The sequence below is a fragment of the Ailuropoda melanoleuca genome, chromosome 14 (genome assembly GCF_002007445.2).
Source record: "Ailuropoda melanoleuca isolate Jingjing chromosome 14, ASM200744v2, whole genome shotgun sequence".
Lineage (NCBI taxonomy): Eukaryota > Metazoa > Chordata > Mammalia > Carnivora > Ursidae > Ailuropoda > Ailuropoda melanoleuca.
This window is the reverse complement of record NC_048231.1, coordinates 74,899,634-74,912,727: the sequence shown is the minus strand read 5'-3', so window position 1 is coordinate 74,912,727 and position 13,094 is coordinate 74,899,634. Positions and strand designations below refer to the sequence as shown.

The 13,094-nt window shown below is 38.1% G+C and overlaps 1 non-coding gene across 1 annotated transcript; it reads left to right on the top strand.

The window, feature by feature from the left end:
- The first annotated feature begins 2,970 nt into the window (after positions 1–2,970).
- On the top strand, positions 2,971–3,074 carry LOC117796252. Its single transcript, XR_004620616.1, has one exon. It is a non-coding gene; the product is annotated as a U6 spliceosomal RNA (small nuclear RNA).
- The last annotated feature ends 10,020 nt before the right edge of the window (positions 3,075–13,094 follow it).

The window sequence follows — 13,094 nt, the reverse complement described above, 5'->3', positions numbered from 1 at the left end:
GCATCACTTTTTAATCACTAAGAGATTTAGTGCTTTTATGTTGTAACATAATATTATACACGTAGATGTCTTATTTCCTAAAATAAAGTATTATAGTCATATAATAATTATGGGTCAGATATTGTACTAAACATTTTATACACACTTTTTGTTTTATTTCATTCCTAAGATCACCTCAGAGGTAGGTGCTTTTATTTAATTTCTAGTATGAAATTAACTGAGGCATAGTAATTATAACAGTAACATAATGGTAGAGTCATAATTTAACCCCAGTCTACCAGTTGTATTCTCTTTTTTGAATTTTTCTTTCATTTATTCATTCATTCACTACTATTTATTAAGTTCTCCTTAATACCTGCCATGATCTTGTGTTAAAGATACTTTAGTGAACAAAATAATAGATGAGATCCCTATTCCTAGGTGATATGGCTGAGCAGAAAGTAAGTACAACCTATATGTTGAACAAGTCCTATTCTCATAGAATGTAACTGGAAAGCATGTTAACTATTTGTATTTCACTGTGTCCCTTTAAATATAGTCTCTTATCTAGAGTGAAATATAGGTTAATTCCATGATTTGGGGGTGGTTTCTACATAATAAAAGTCCCTCTTACAGATAATTTTTTAGTTTTTTTCCAACTTTATTGAGGAATAATTGACAAACATATTTTTATGTATTTACAGTGTACAACATGCTGATGTGATATGCATATACATTGTAGAATGATTACCAAGATAAAGATAATTAACACAGTCATCACTTTACATAATTAATTCTTTTGTGTGTGTGTGGTGAGAATACTTGAAGTCTACTCACAGCAAATTTCACATATATGATACTGTATTGTAGCCATCATGCTGTACGTAAGAGCCTCAGAACTTACTCTCTTCTACCTGAAACTGTATACCTTTTGATCCATATCTCCCCATTCTCCCCACACCCCCAAGCTGTGGGAACAATCATTCTGTTCTCTGGTTCTATGAAATTGGCTTTATTATTATAATTTTAAAAAATATTCTACATACAAGTAATGTCATGTTGCATTTGTCTCTCTCTGTCTGGCTTACTTAACTTATCATAACGCCCTCCAGTTTCATCCATGTTGTTGCAAAGGGCAGGATTTTCTTCTTTTTTATGGCTGAATAACAATCCTCTGTGTGTGTGTGTGTGTGTGTGTGTATCTCACATTTTTTAATGCATTTAACTATGGGAGGACATTTAGAATATTTCTGTATCTTGGACATCGTGAATAATGCTGCAGTAGATAATGGAGTACAAATATCTCTTCAGGACACTAATTTTTGTTTCCTTCCAATATATATTCAGAAGTCAGACAAGGACACTATAAGAAAATAAAATTATAGGCTAATATTCCTGATGAACATGGATACTAACAAACTAAATTCAAGAATACATTAAAAGGATCATCCAGTATGATCAAGTGGGATTTATCCCTGGGATGCAAGGCTGATTCAATATACATAAATCAATAGATGTGATATATTGCATTAGTAGAATGAAAAATAAAAATTATATGATCATTTCAATAGGTGTAGGAAAAGTATTGGAAAAAATCAACATCTTTTCATGATAAAAACTCTCAACAACATATAAGAGATTGTACTTCAATGTAATAAAAACCATTTATGACAAGCCCACAGCTAACATCAGACTCAGTGGTGCAAAGTTACAAGCCTTTCCTCAAAGTTCAGGAACAAGACAAGGATGCCACTCTTGCCACTTTTATTCAATATAGTACTGGATGTCCTAGCTAGAACAACTAGGCAAGAAAAAAAAAGGGGGGGATGCAAATCAGAAAGGAAGAACTAAAATTATACCTGTTTGAAGATAACATGACGATATATATATATATATATCAGACCTTATGATAATTAGTAAGTCCAAATACAGTAAGTATCAAAGCCTACATTTTATTCAATATTATGGTTTCTCCTCTTTACTAACCCAGCAGGCTGCAGGCCAAGTCCTTCACAATGGAGGAAGATTATCATCTGCACTGCAGCTGGTGTCTGCATGACCCTGGCTTGTGAATAGCTTATTCTTCCAGTTTGTTAACTTTGACGTATGCTGATCCTTCCAGGATCAGAGCTAGAAAGGGAGAAGCAGAATGGTGAGTGGAGTCCTTGTCTGACTAATAATGTGACATAGTTCATTCTATCTTGGCTGGGCAGGTTGGTAAAATTGACTCTTGTTCAAGTGGACTCTTGGGAGACCTGTTTTTCTCTTTACGTGGTTGATAAATTCTCTTACATCTGGTTGTTCAAAGGATCCTCCTTAGCCTGTGGCCATTCACAAGGACTTTTTGGTTCTTTCTGCTAAGTTCTTTTGCCTTTTCTCATAGAACTTTTGGGTGGGATTTAAGGGAACACCATGTGGCCTAAAGGAAGTGCTTATCATGCATCATTTTCCTCATCAAAGTGTAGGAGCACAGATTGCCCAAGGCAGCCAACCACTTTCCTTTCTTTCACTTCACTGTCAGAATAGATAACCAGCCTATCTCTCACACTTGAGATTCTCTCAGACATAAATCCAATGTCCCACACACTGCAGGGAACACATAGTAACTCTCAAAGAGAATTCTGTGGGATCCTCTGCCAGAGGATAAAAAAAAATGACTGTCCTTACCTCATAAAAGGAGTGAGACCCAGAACACATCAGTCTCCTCCACACTCAAACTTTCGATCACACGATCACACAGCCCTTTTCTAGGCCTCTCAAACTTATTTTATACACTGGAGCTGAAATAATCTCCCAAGGTACAAACTCATTTTCTCTAACCTTCTATTACAAGTGCTGTATATAGGATTTTACCCCATTTTAGGCTATCTTGTTTTTGTGGGTTTTTTTTTCTCATTTTTAGAACCTCAGTTCCAGTCTAATATCATGATTGATACATAAACAAAGAAACAAGATGAAGTAGTAATAAGCACTATTAAGAAAACAAGAACCATGCTCGATTTGGCAGCACATACACTAAAATTGGAATGATACAGAGATTAGCCTGGCCCATGTGCAAGGATGACATGCAAATTCATGAAGCATTCCATATTTGGGGATGGGGAGAGAGAGGCAAACCAAGAATCAGACTCTTAACTATAGAGAGAACAAACTGATTTACCAGAAGGGAGGTGGGTGGGTGGAGGGGTTAAATAGATGATGGGGATTAAGGAGTTCATTTGTTGTGATGAGCACCAGGTGTTGTATGGAAATGTTGAATTACTGTATTGTACACCTGAAACTAATATTACACTGTACGTTAACTGACTGGAATTTAAGTAAAAACTTAAAAAAAGAAAGAAAACAAGAACTTAATGTAGAAGAGAGGGATGAGGAGAACAGTGTTAGATGGCATAGTCAGGGGAACATTTCTGAAGGCATAGTATTTAGTAGGGACCTGACTGACAAGCAGAAAGCCATGCAAAGTTCAGGGGTAGATACATTCCAAGCAGATAGAGGGTTAAAGAAACAGAATTGGATTCACTGGTTCAAAGAGCAGAAAGAAATCCTGTAGGGTTGGAGCATACCCAACAAGGGAAAAAAGGTTGTGGGACAATGATCCCAAATTCTAGCATGGATCAGGATCACATGGAGGACTTATTAATGCATCAATTCCTGGGCCTCATCCCAGAGATTCTAACTTGCTCCGAAGTGACACTGTTCCCACTAAGTGGCAATATTATAGGCTATGAGGTCAGAAGAACAATCATGGAGCCTAAGAATGGAGTTAGGATTTTAATTTAAATGACTGGAAAGTTTAAGGCACTGGGAGACCATGATGTATTTTGAAATTTCTAAAGATGACTGGTCATTTGGGTACACAAATACTATAGGGCAGAGAATGCAGATATAGGATAAAGTAGGACATTCAGGAAACTATTTATTTTGTCCTGACAAAGAGTGTTAGTGATGTGAATGAGCATGGCAGTGATAGAGCTATAGAGAGGTAACAGAAATGGAAATATATTCTGGAAAGCAGGATGAAAGGAATTGATTATGGGTTAGTATGAGTCAAGCATGGGAAGGAGAAATACTTTCTGAAACCCGGACTCAAGACCAGATCTCTTTCTTTAGGAATAATCATTACATTTAACATTTCTTTTACTTCGCTGTAGTACCTGGCAAGTGATTTAGAACAGAATAGATGGATACTTTGTAAATAAGAGGATTGAATCAAAGAGAACTCAAGTAATTTCTACATTAACAGTTCATTATATACGGTGTTAGAAGTATTTTCAAAAACAAATACATAAAATAAAATTAGAATTAATCCAGAAAACTTAGTGACATGATTCCAAATGGAATTTGGGAACAGATTAATTGTTAATGCTGGTAATTTAAGTAAAGTAAATACAACAGAATTTGGGAATGGATTAATTTCAAGAAATGTTATAGGTTCATTTCCTCTATGTCCAAGAAAACCACTCTGGTAACAGTTTTATTGCCACTGGAGGGGGAAAAGGCTTAAGATAAACCTGAAGCATTTGGCCCAGAACCAATAGCATAATGGGCTCACCCTTGGCATCCTTCCCTTTTCCAACCATATTTGTTCTTATACTTCAAGTTAAGGTGAACATCAAGATCAGTATTCAAACTTAATCAATGAATAAAAGAAAAAATATATCATTTATAGAATATCTACGAGATTAAATTTATGATGAGAGGCATGGCAACAGATACAGGAATCTAAAGAAAAGGATTATAGGTAGAACATACACAGTTTTTAGGGTCATGTGGAAGCTTCATACATCTTTTTATCTCTTCTATTTTGTACTTACCAGTCTCTTGAGTTCTGGTAAAGTGTGGCTTCCAGCAGTTACTCTCAGTGTGCTCAGCAATATACAGTAGCCTGTAAAATATTCTACTGTTGATCTACTGAAGGAGCAAGATCTTATTAACATTAACTGCTAGGAAATGTTCTGGATCTTATTTTTAAATTTTTTCTTATAAAATGCTAGGTAACTACTTTATCCAATAGTGGTTGAAGGAATAAGAATTCTTTAAGGACATGCCTGCAATGGTAACAAAATTCTATCCCATTGCCAAAATGTCCGTCTCTTAAAGAGAGATTCTTCTAAATCATGAATATAAGATTTGTGTAGAATGTTTTATTTAATTTAAGCATACTAAACCTTTTTCTTTATTTTATTCTTGAGCACCAAAAAGGTCAAAATTATGACTGTGAGGAAAAAGGCAGAAGTTGCCCTAATCACCCAGATTTTTATCTCAAAAACTGTATCCCATTAAAAACTATAGAAAAATGGCTTATACATATACTTTCTATTGATCTATAATTTTCCTTTCAAAGGAACAATGAATGCCTATTCTCCCAATTAAATCCTGACCCAGGAAATATTGAGAACACAAAAGAAAGGTTGTAAAATTAAATGACTAAGTCATCGATACAACTCCTGCTGAAGTAGTCACTTACAGGGGTGTCTTAGAAATCACCAAAAGTCCCAAATCAACATGGAAAAACAGAGATAAGAACTCAGAGTTAATATAAACTCTTGAGCGTTATAAAGAAGGTTTTCTATGGTTTGAAAGAGAAGAGCTACTTCAAGTAAATGGTAGAAGACCAGCAATTGATTTTGTAATTTAGGTCTTAGAAAGATAAAGAAGCATAGCATAGTCAGGCTCAGCCCTGCATTCCAGAGATTTGAGTAAGAGTAGCTGGAGTGCAGGGTAGAGGGCCCTGACAGACCCTGACAGTCACTAGTCTCCTTGAGTAAAGCAAAGTAGGCATGCATTTCAATCTAGAGTGTTCTTGGTGTCTCTTGTGTCTAGCCGTGGGCTGGAAAAAAATGTTTTTTGTCTTATCATATTCTTAGAAATATACAAAAAAGGAATTTTCTGTCAATGTGAAGCCTCAACAAGGGGCTTCAAATATTTGAAGAAGTATTTGTCAGGGTTTCTCCAAGACATGCCAAGGGAGAGAAACACTGATAATGTTCTCAGTAATTTCTCAGCTTGATAAATTTTCTTCTCTAAGAAACTCATCCAAGAATGGTGCAGGAGACTGGAGAGTAGTTAAATCTTCATACATTCATGGTAAAATCAAACGAACGAACAAATGAATAAAATCTAATAAGTGAAATAAGTAAGGAAAGAAGGAAAGAAGAAAGGAAGGAAGATACGTTTGTTTTTTCATGATATAAAATCTATTGGAATCATAAATTTGCCTTTTGTTCTAAGATGATTTTTTTAAGTTTTCAGTGTTAAAATACCATTTTTTATGAAAAAAGGAGCTTTAACACCAGTAAGTTGAGAAGTGCCTTTGACTCATTAAGCACTTCCAATTTTTTTCCCAAAATATCTTCATGCATATCCACAAGAAGAGTACTTCATGAGATAATGAAGGGAGAATTTTTTTTCTCTTTTTTCTAAATAGAATTATAGGGAAGATTTCATGAGAATGTAAGTATATTGGTTTATTTTATTGATTGATTATTTTTAGACTAGATCCTAAAGAATAGGAGGCAGATAACCAGAAGTGAAGGAGAATATTCCAGGCAACAGTAACCTAATGAGTGAAGGTGGAAAAGGGCTTTGCATGTTTGGGAGAAAATCAGTATTCTAGCTTGATTCTAACAAAGGAAAGAAATGGGAAATAAAATGGAACAATTAGACAATATCAAATCATGGATCACCTTGAATGTCAGGACAAGGATTTTGAACTTTATTTCTTTGAAAGTATAAATAATTGATGGAGTTCTAAAATGCAAACCTATGAAAGCGAACCTAGCAAAGGAGGAGAAGGGGAACTTCCTTCTTTCTTTTGCTTTCTTTTCATAAAGGCATCTAATGTCACACAAATATGATGATGCTGTGGCTCAGCCAATTGAACTCTGAATCTTGCTCGGAAAGGCAGTTCTGTCTCTTTAAACTTAAGGTATGAACTGAATTGATTTCTAAAGGGTTCCCAACAACAAAGAAAGTGCCAAATAGGATGAGCATAAAAAGTTCTTAAGGACCACTATACTGACTCTGAAATAAGGCCACCGGATGAAGCATCTCAGTCCATTTCAGAGCTAACCCACTGCGGAATTATATCATATAAATCGTACCACCAAAATTGCATTCAGCTTGGGACATCCCCTTATTAACACTGCCCTCTTCTAGTTTCATTGTCCATCATCTTTATCAAACTGGTCCAAGATATATGACTCTAAACTTTGCTGGCTCTTTCTTGTGACATCAAAAGGAAATTAGCCTTGGTGATGCCAGATTTGAGGAACCTCATTCAGTCCATCTTTGGAATCACACCAGGACACCATTTTGTCACCAAAATCAGTTAATGGAGAAATGTTTTTTACCCACTCATCTTTCAGCTTCTCAGGTTTAAATATGTGAAGTTTTCAATTATGATTCATACTAGGAGTGGGATTTTTGGAATATCCCCAAGCCCCTTAAATTGGTTTCCTTCTCACCCTCTCCCATCACCTCCTTTCCTATTGAGATTAAGGAATGTATAAAATACAACCTGTTACTGCCAGGAAGGATTACTACTATATATTATCACTCACAGCTCATTAACCTCGAAGCCCTGCTAACTAAGAAAATCCTCTCTAATGAGGTTTCCCTTGACTGCACTAAAGAACAAAAGGTCTAAAAGTTTTCCCTATTACCAGTCTTCCTCAAATTATTGCACTGTAATTAAAATGTAACTTTGAAGCCAAAGAAGGAAAAAAAAGGTTTAAATTTGGTTTAAACTCTAAAAAAGACCTTGAAAAGCACTTCTGCTTTGTCCTTTGGTAGCAACTAAACCATAGGAAACCATTCAGGTTGGGAAAGATGATTATTCTCAGTATACCTGAATTGTACCTATTAACCTAAGAGAGGTGGGTGCGGATCCACGTAATTCAGATGAAAATACTTTTTTGTAATGTAGAAGGCAAAAGGAAATTTGTCACCTCAGTGTTCCAAAAATTCTCCTTCTTTTGGTAATATAATCCCCTAGATAATAGTACAAGTGTACTTTCCTTGACTAAGATGGACCTAGAAACTAGAGTTGGGATTAGTAAATTGGTGGGTCCTAATGTATTTTTTATTAAGAACCCTAGAGTCAGTGTTATTTGTATGGTTGTATCACCAGGACCTTAAGGAGTAAGGATGTAGATAAAACAAACAGAAGGAACTCTTCTCCCAGGAGAAATTTATAATCTGGTGAAGTAGCTAGAATTAAGTATCCTCACCTCTGAGCTTTGAGTTTTTAAATGCCCAAAATGCAAATAATAATTACCTCTTTTAGCTTCCTTGGAAACCTGATTTATGTGTGTAACATATCCTCAGAGGAACAGTCTAAAGAGTTAGGGACTCTTAGTCTGGAAAATGAAGGCTGAGAGGAGAATACAACTGCTGCTTCTAAAATGGTGAAGGGATTGGCTTGAGGGAATACAACCTTGACCACTGAATCCTGGAAGACTAATTAACAAGCTGAAGCTCTCTTGAAACTCAATTTAAATTTAGAACATTAAAGATAAGTCTTAGTTCACAAAGGAAGAGTAAACACATGGCACTCATTAAGCAAAAAAAAAAAAAAATCATTGCAATTTAAGAAGAGAGAAAACTTCCCAATTTGGATTATACTTTTATAATAAAGTTCTAAAGGGTACTAAAATATTTAGGACACATTCCTGATCTTAGCATTCAGGTCAAGAGAAAAAATCTAGGGACCATCCCATAGTGCAGCAAGAAAATTCTACGTTATAAATAACACTGGATATATTCACAGTATTGTAATTCATGTCCTCCTTGGACCTGTTAAAGTAATTCAAGAGGAGATGTGTTCTGGGTGCCCATGAGGGGAAAAGGTGAAAAATCAAATGGGTGGTAGACATGCTAAACCATAATCACTAACACCACTGTCTGCATACACACAGGTTCTTTAATTAAAACATGTTTTTTCAAAGTACAAATAGGTAATGAAAATTGAAGCACATATAACCCTACTGTCAAAGAGCTCATAATTTGTTATATTTTGTGAAAAACAAGTGGTTCGTGAACCCAAAAACATCATTCTAGTATTAGTGTCAGCACTAATTTATATTAATATGAGAAACTAATTTGTCCACACTGGGCTAAAATGTCTTCATATTATATTGGAGATAATAATACACATTTTCCTATAGCACCAGATAGTTTTAAAAAGTAAATATAATAAACACCATGGAAGTGCTTTGAAAAGTAAAAAACACTCTACAAACACTATGAAAATGCAAAGTATGTTTGTTAGTAACATTATGATCATAATCAGAAACTTCCCTTTGCCCTATTTATGCAAAAATTTCATTAGAAGACAAAAGCAAACCAAACTACAACTACTACAAGCACAAAGACTTTGTGTGCCATTCCTATACTTTGACAACTTGAGCAGATGCTTATGGCAATTTTGTCTTGGAATTCTAGGAACTGTGGAGTCATTAGCCAGAATACCTGAAGACTACCATGGGTAAACTCAAGGTTTTTGAGGAGAATACATCTCTCTCGTTAGAATGGAGAGAATAACTTGTTACCTGCCACTTGCCATTGAAGCCTAGGTACACAGTGTGAGTACAAAGGATTAGAAGGGTGGGGCTTCTCTATCAGTAATGGAAAGTGCCTTCAGCAAGCCCCAGACTGTATGAAGTACCTTGAGTAAATCATGGTTCAGGCCTTATAGCTGCTTGTAATTTCCTATAGAAACAATCAACCACCAAGAAAATTAAGTATAATCCAATATAAGAATGTATACAATTGAATACTCATCTTTGTAGGATGAAGTTTAAAAGCAGAGAGAGCTAGTGACTTTCAAATATTTGTATTTCCCACTCCATATTTTTCTTTCCCGAACGAGCTATGGCAGGAAGCGATGCACAGCTGGAGATATTTCCCAGTTACCCTATATTCAGGGGTAACCATGTGGCTAGGAGTGGAATGGAGGTATACTTTCTTCCCTGTTTCTTATATCAGCCACTGACTGGCATTCAGACAGAACTCACAAGTCAATAGGGGAAGGTGGAACCAAGAAGTACAAAAATACTGGGTCTCTGGGTAACAACCTACAGGGGAGAGCTGCCTGCAGACAAGAAACACCTACGTCAGAACCTTACCTAAGTAAGAGGTTACTCTTTTATTTTGTTAAACTAGCATACGTGAGGATTTGTTTGTATAGTAGCTAGAGTACCCTAATACATAGATCATTAAACACAAAATAAGTTGAAAATAATTATTCATCAGATAGAATTTCCAAAAGAAATTATTCCAAAGAGTAGATTTTCACAGAGCAATAAATTATGAGATGATGTACAAAAATTGATCATTTGTAAAAACTATTTCTCCCATTAAATGAAGGTATAGCTAGCTGCAGGGATTATCATAATTCAGGCAATAAGTAAGAAATTGAGGTCCAGGAGGAGTGAAGATGGCAGAGGAGTAGGGCACCCCTTTTTCAGCCAGTCCCCTGAGTTGAGCTGGATAGATATGAGACCAGCATGAACATCCACGGAATCAGCCTGAGACACAGGAGGATACATCTGGATCTCTACAAATGAACATCTCCAGCGCTGAGTATTGAGGTACGAAGCGGGGACCCATGAAACTGCGCACAGATATCAGAAAATAAACGAAAGGGGGAGGGAGCTGCCATGTCCGGGTGCCGGGAAGCAGTAGCCACCTTCACAGGGGAGCGGGCGGACCGCAGACCCACACCCTTGAGACAGCAGACTGAGACCGTGAGCCGGGAGCGCGCGCTACCATGCATCTCATGGAACTCCGGAACTCCGGTGTGCTCACTGGATCCAGACTGAGACCGGGAGCTCCGGGAGCGTGCGCGGGGCGGCTGGCGGCTGGTGGTGTTAAAACACAAAGGACAGAGACACGCCGGCCCTAGAAGTGAGGGCTGGGATGCCAGGTGAGGGGCACACAGCCCAGGATGTGGCAGGGTTGAGCAGCACCAACAGAAACAGAGTTAAAGTGGCCAGAACATCAGTGGAGAACGGGCCGCAATCCCTCTGTTCTGTGACAGGGCTGAATTTTGGCCACTGCTGCTCTGACTCTCAGAAGAGGCACAGCAGACCGTCAGGGAAAGCCGCCAGAGAACAAAACCCCGGAAATACCGCTCACAACATGCCCATCCCCACCCCCCCTCGCAGGGGACACGGAGACTCTACCCAAAAAGGGTTTCANCCAACAGAAACAGAGTTAAAGTGGCCAGAACATCAGTGGAGAACGGGCCGCAATCCCTCTGTTCTGTGACAGGGCTGAATTTTGGCCACTGCTGCTCTGACTCTCAGAAGAGGCACAGCAGACCGTCAGGGAAAGCCGCCAGAGAACAAAACCCCGGAAATACCGCTCACAACATGCCCATCCCCACCCCCCCCTCGCAGGGGACACGGAGACTCTACCCAAAAAGGGTTTCATGAGTATCGGGCCGGCAGGCCCCTCCCCCAGAAGGCAGGCTGAAAAATCAAGAAGCCCACAACCCGGGGCGCCTGGGTTGTGCAGGCATTAAGTGCCTGTCTTCAGCTTAGGCTGTGATCACAGCGTTCCGAAAAGGAGTCCCTCATCGGGCTTCTCCGTGGGGAGCCTGCTTCTTCCTCTCCCACTACCCTGCTTGGGTTCCCTTTCTTGCTGACTGTCTGTCTCTCTCTCTCAAATAAATAAATAAAATCTTTAAAGAAGAAGCCCACATACCTAAGATCTCTATAAAACAAGGGCGCACGGCCTGGGTCCCAGTCAATAATTTGGGCTCTGGACAACCCCACAATCTCTCCTCATCAGAATGACAAGAGGGAGAAGTCCCCCCGGAAAGAAAAGACTATGAGTCTGTGGCCTCTGCCACAGAAATAATACATATGGATGTAACCAAATTATCAGAAATGGAATTCAGCGCAACAATGGTCAAGATGATGAGTAGACTTGAAAAAAGTATTAACGAAAATGTTACTGAGAATATAGAATCCCTAAGGGCAGAAATGAGAGTGAATCTGACAGAAATTAAAAATTCTATGAGCCAAATGCAGTCAAAACTAGAGGCTCTGATGGCCAGGGTCACCGAGGCAGAGGAACGCATTAGCGAATTGCAGGATGGGTTAGTAGAAGAAAAAATGAAAATAGAAGCTGGTCTTAAAAAAATCCATGCCCATGAATGTAGATTATGGGAGATTACTGACTCTATGAAACGATCCAATGTCAGAATCATCGGCATCCCTGAGGGGGTGGAGAAAAACAGGTCTAGAAGAGATATTTCAACAAATTGTAGATGAAAACTTCCCTAATGNCAAATTGTAGCTGAAAACTTCCCTAATCTAGCAAGGGAAACAAACATTCGTGTCCAAGAGGCAGAGACGACCCCACCCAAGCTCAACCACGACAAACCTACGCCACGTCACGTCATAGTGAAATTCGCAAATATTACATCCAAGGATACAGTATTGAAAGCAGCCAGGGCAAATAAATTTCTCACGTACCAAGGTAAAGGTATCAGAATTATGTCAGATCTGGCTACACAGACCTGGAATGAGAGAAAGGCTTGGGGGGCATTTTTAAAGCCCTTTCAGAGAAAAACATGCAGCCAGGATCCTTTATCCAGCAAGGCTGTCATTCAGAATTGATGGACAAATAAAGACNAATTGATGGAGAAATAAAGACGTTCCAAAATCGCCAATCATTAACCAATTTCGTAACCACGAAACCAGCCCTACAGGAGATATTAAGGGGGGCTCTATAAAGGTAAAAAGGCCCCAAGAGTGATACAGAGCAGCAAGTCACAACCGATACAAAGACTTTAAAGAGAAATGGCATCATTAAAATCATATCTGTCAATAATCTCTATCAATCTAAATGGCTTAAACTCTCCCATAAAATGCCACAGGGTTGCAGATTGGATAAAAAGACATGACCCATCCATTTGCTGTCTACAAGAGACTCATTTTGAACCCAAAGATGCATTCAGACTTAGAGTAAGGGGATGGAGTGCCATCTTCCACGCAAATGGACCTCAAAAGAAAGCTGGGGTAGCAATTTTCATATCAGATAGATTGGATTTTAAACTAGAGGCTATAGAGAGAGACACAGAAGGGCACTATATTATTCTT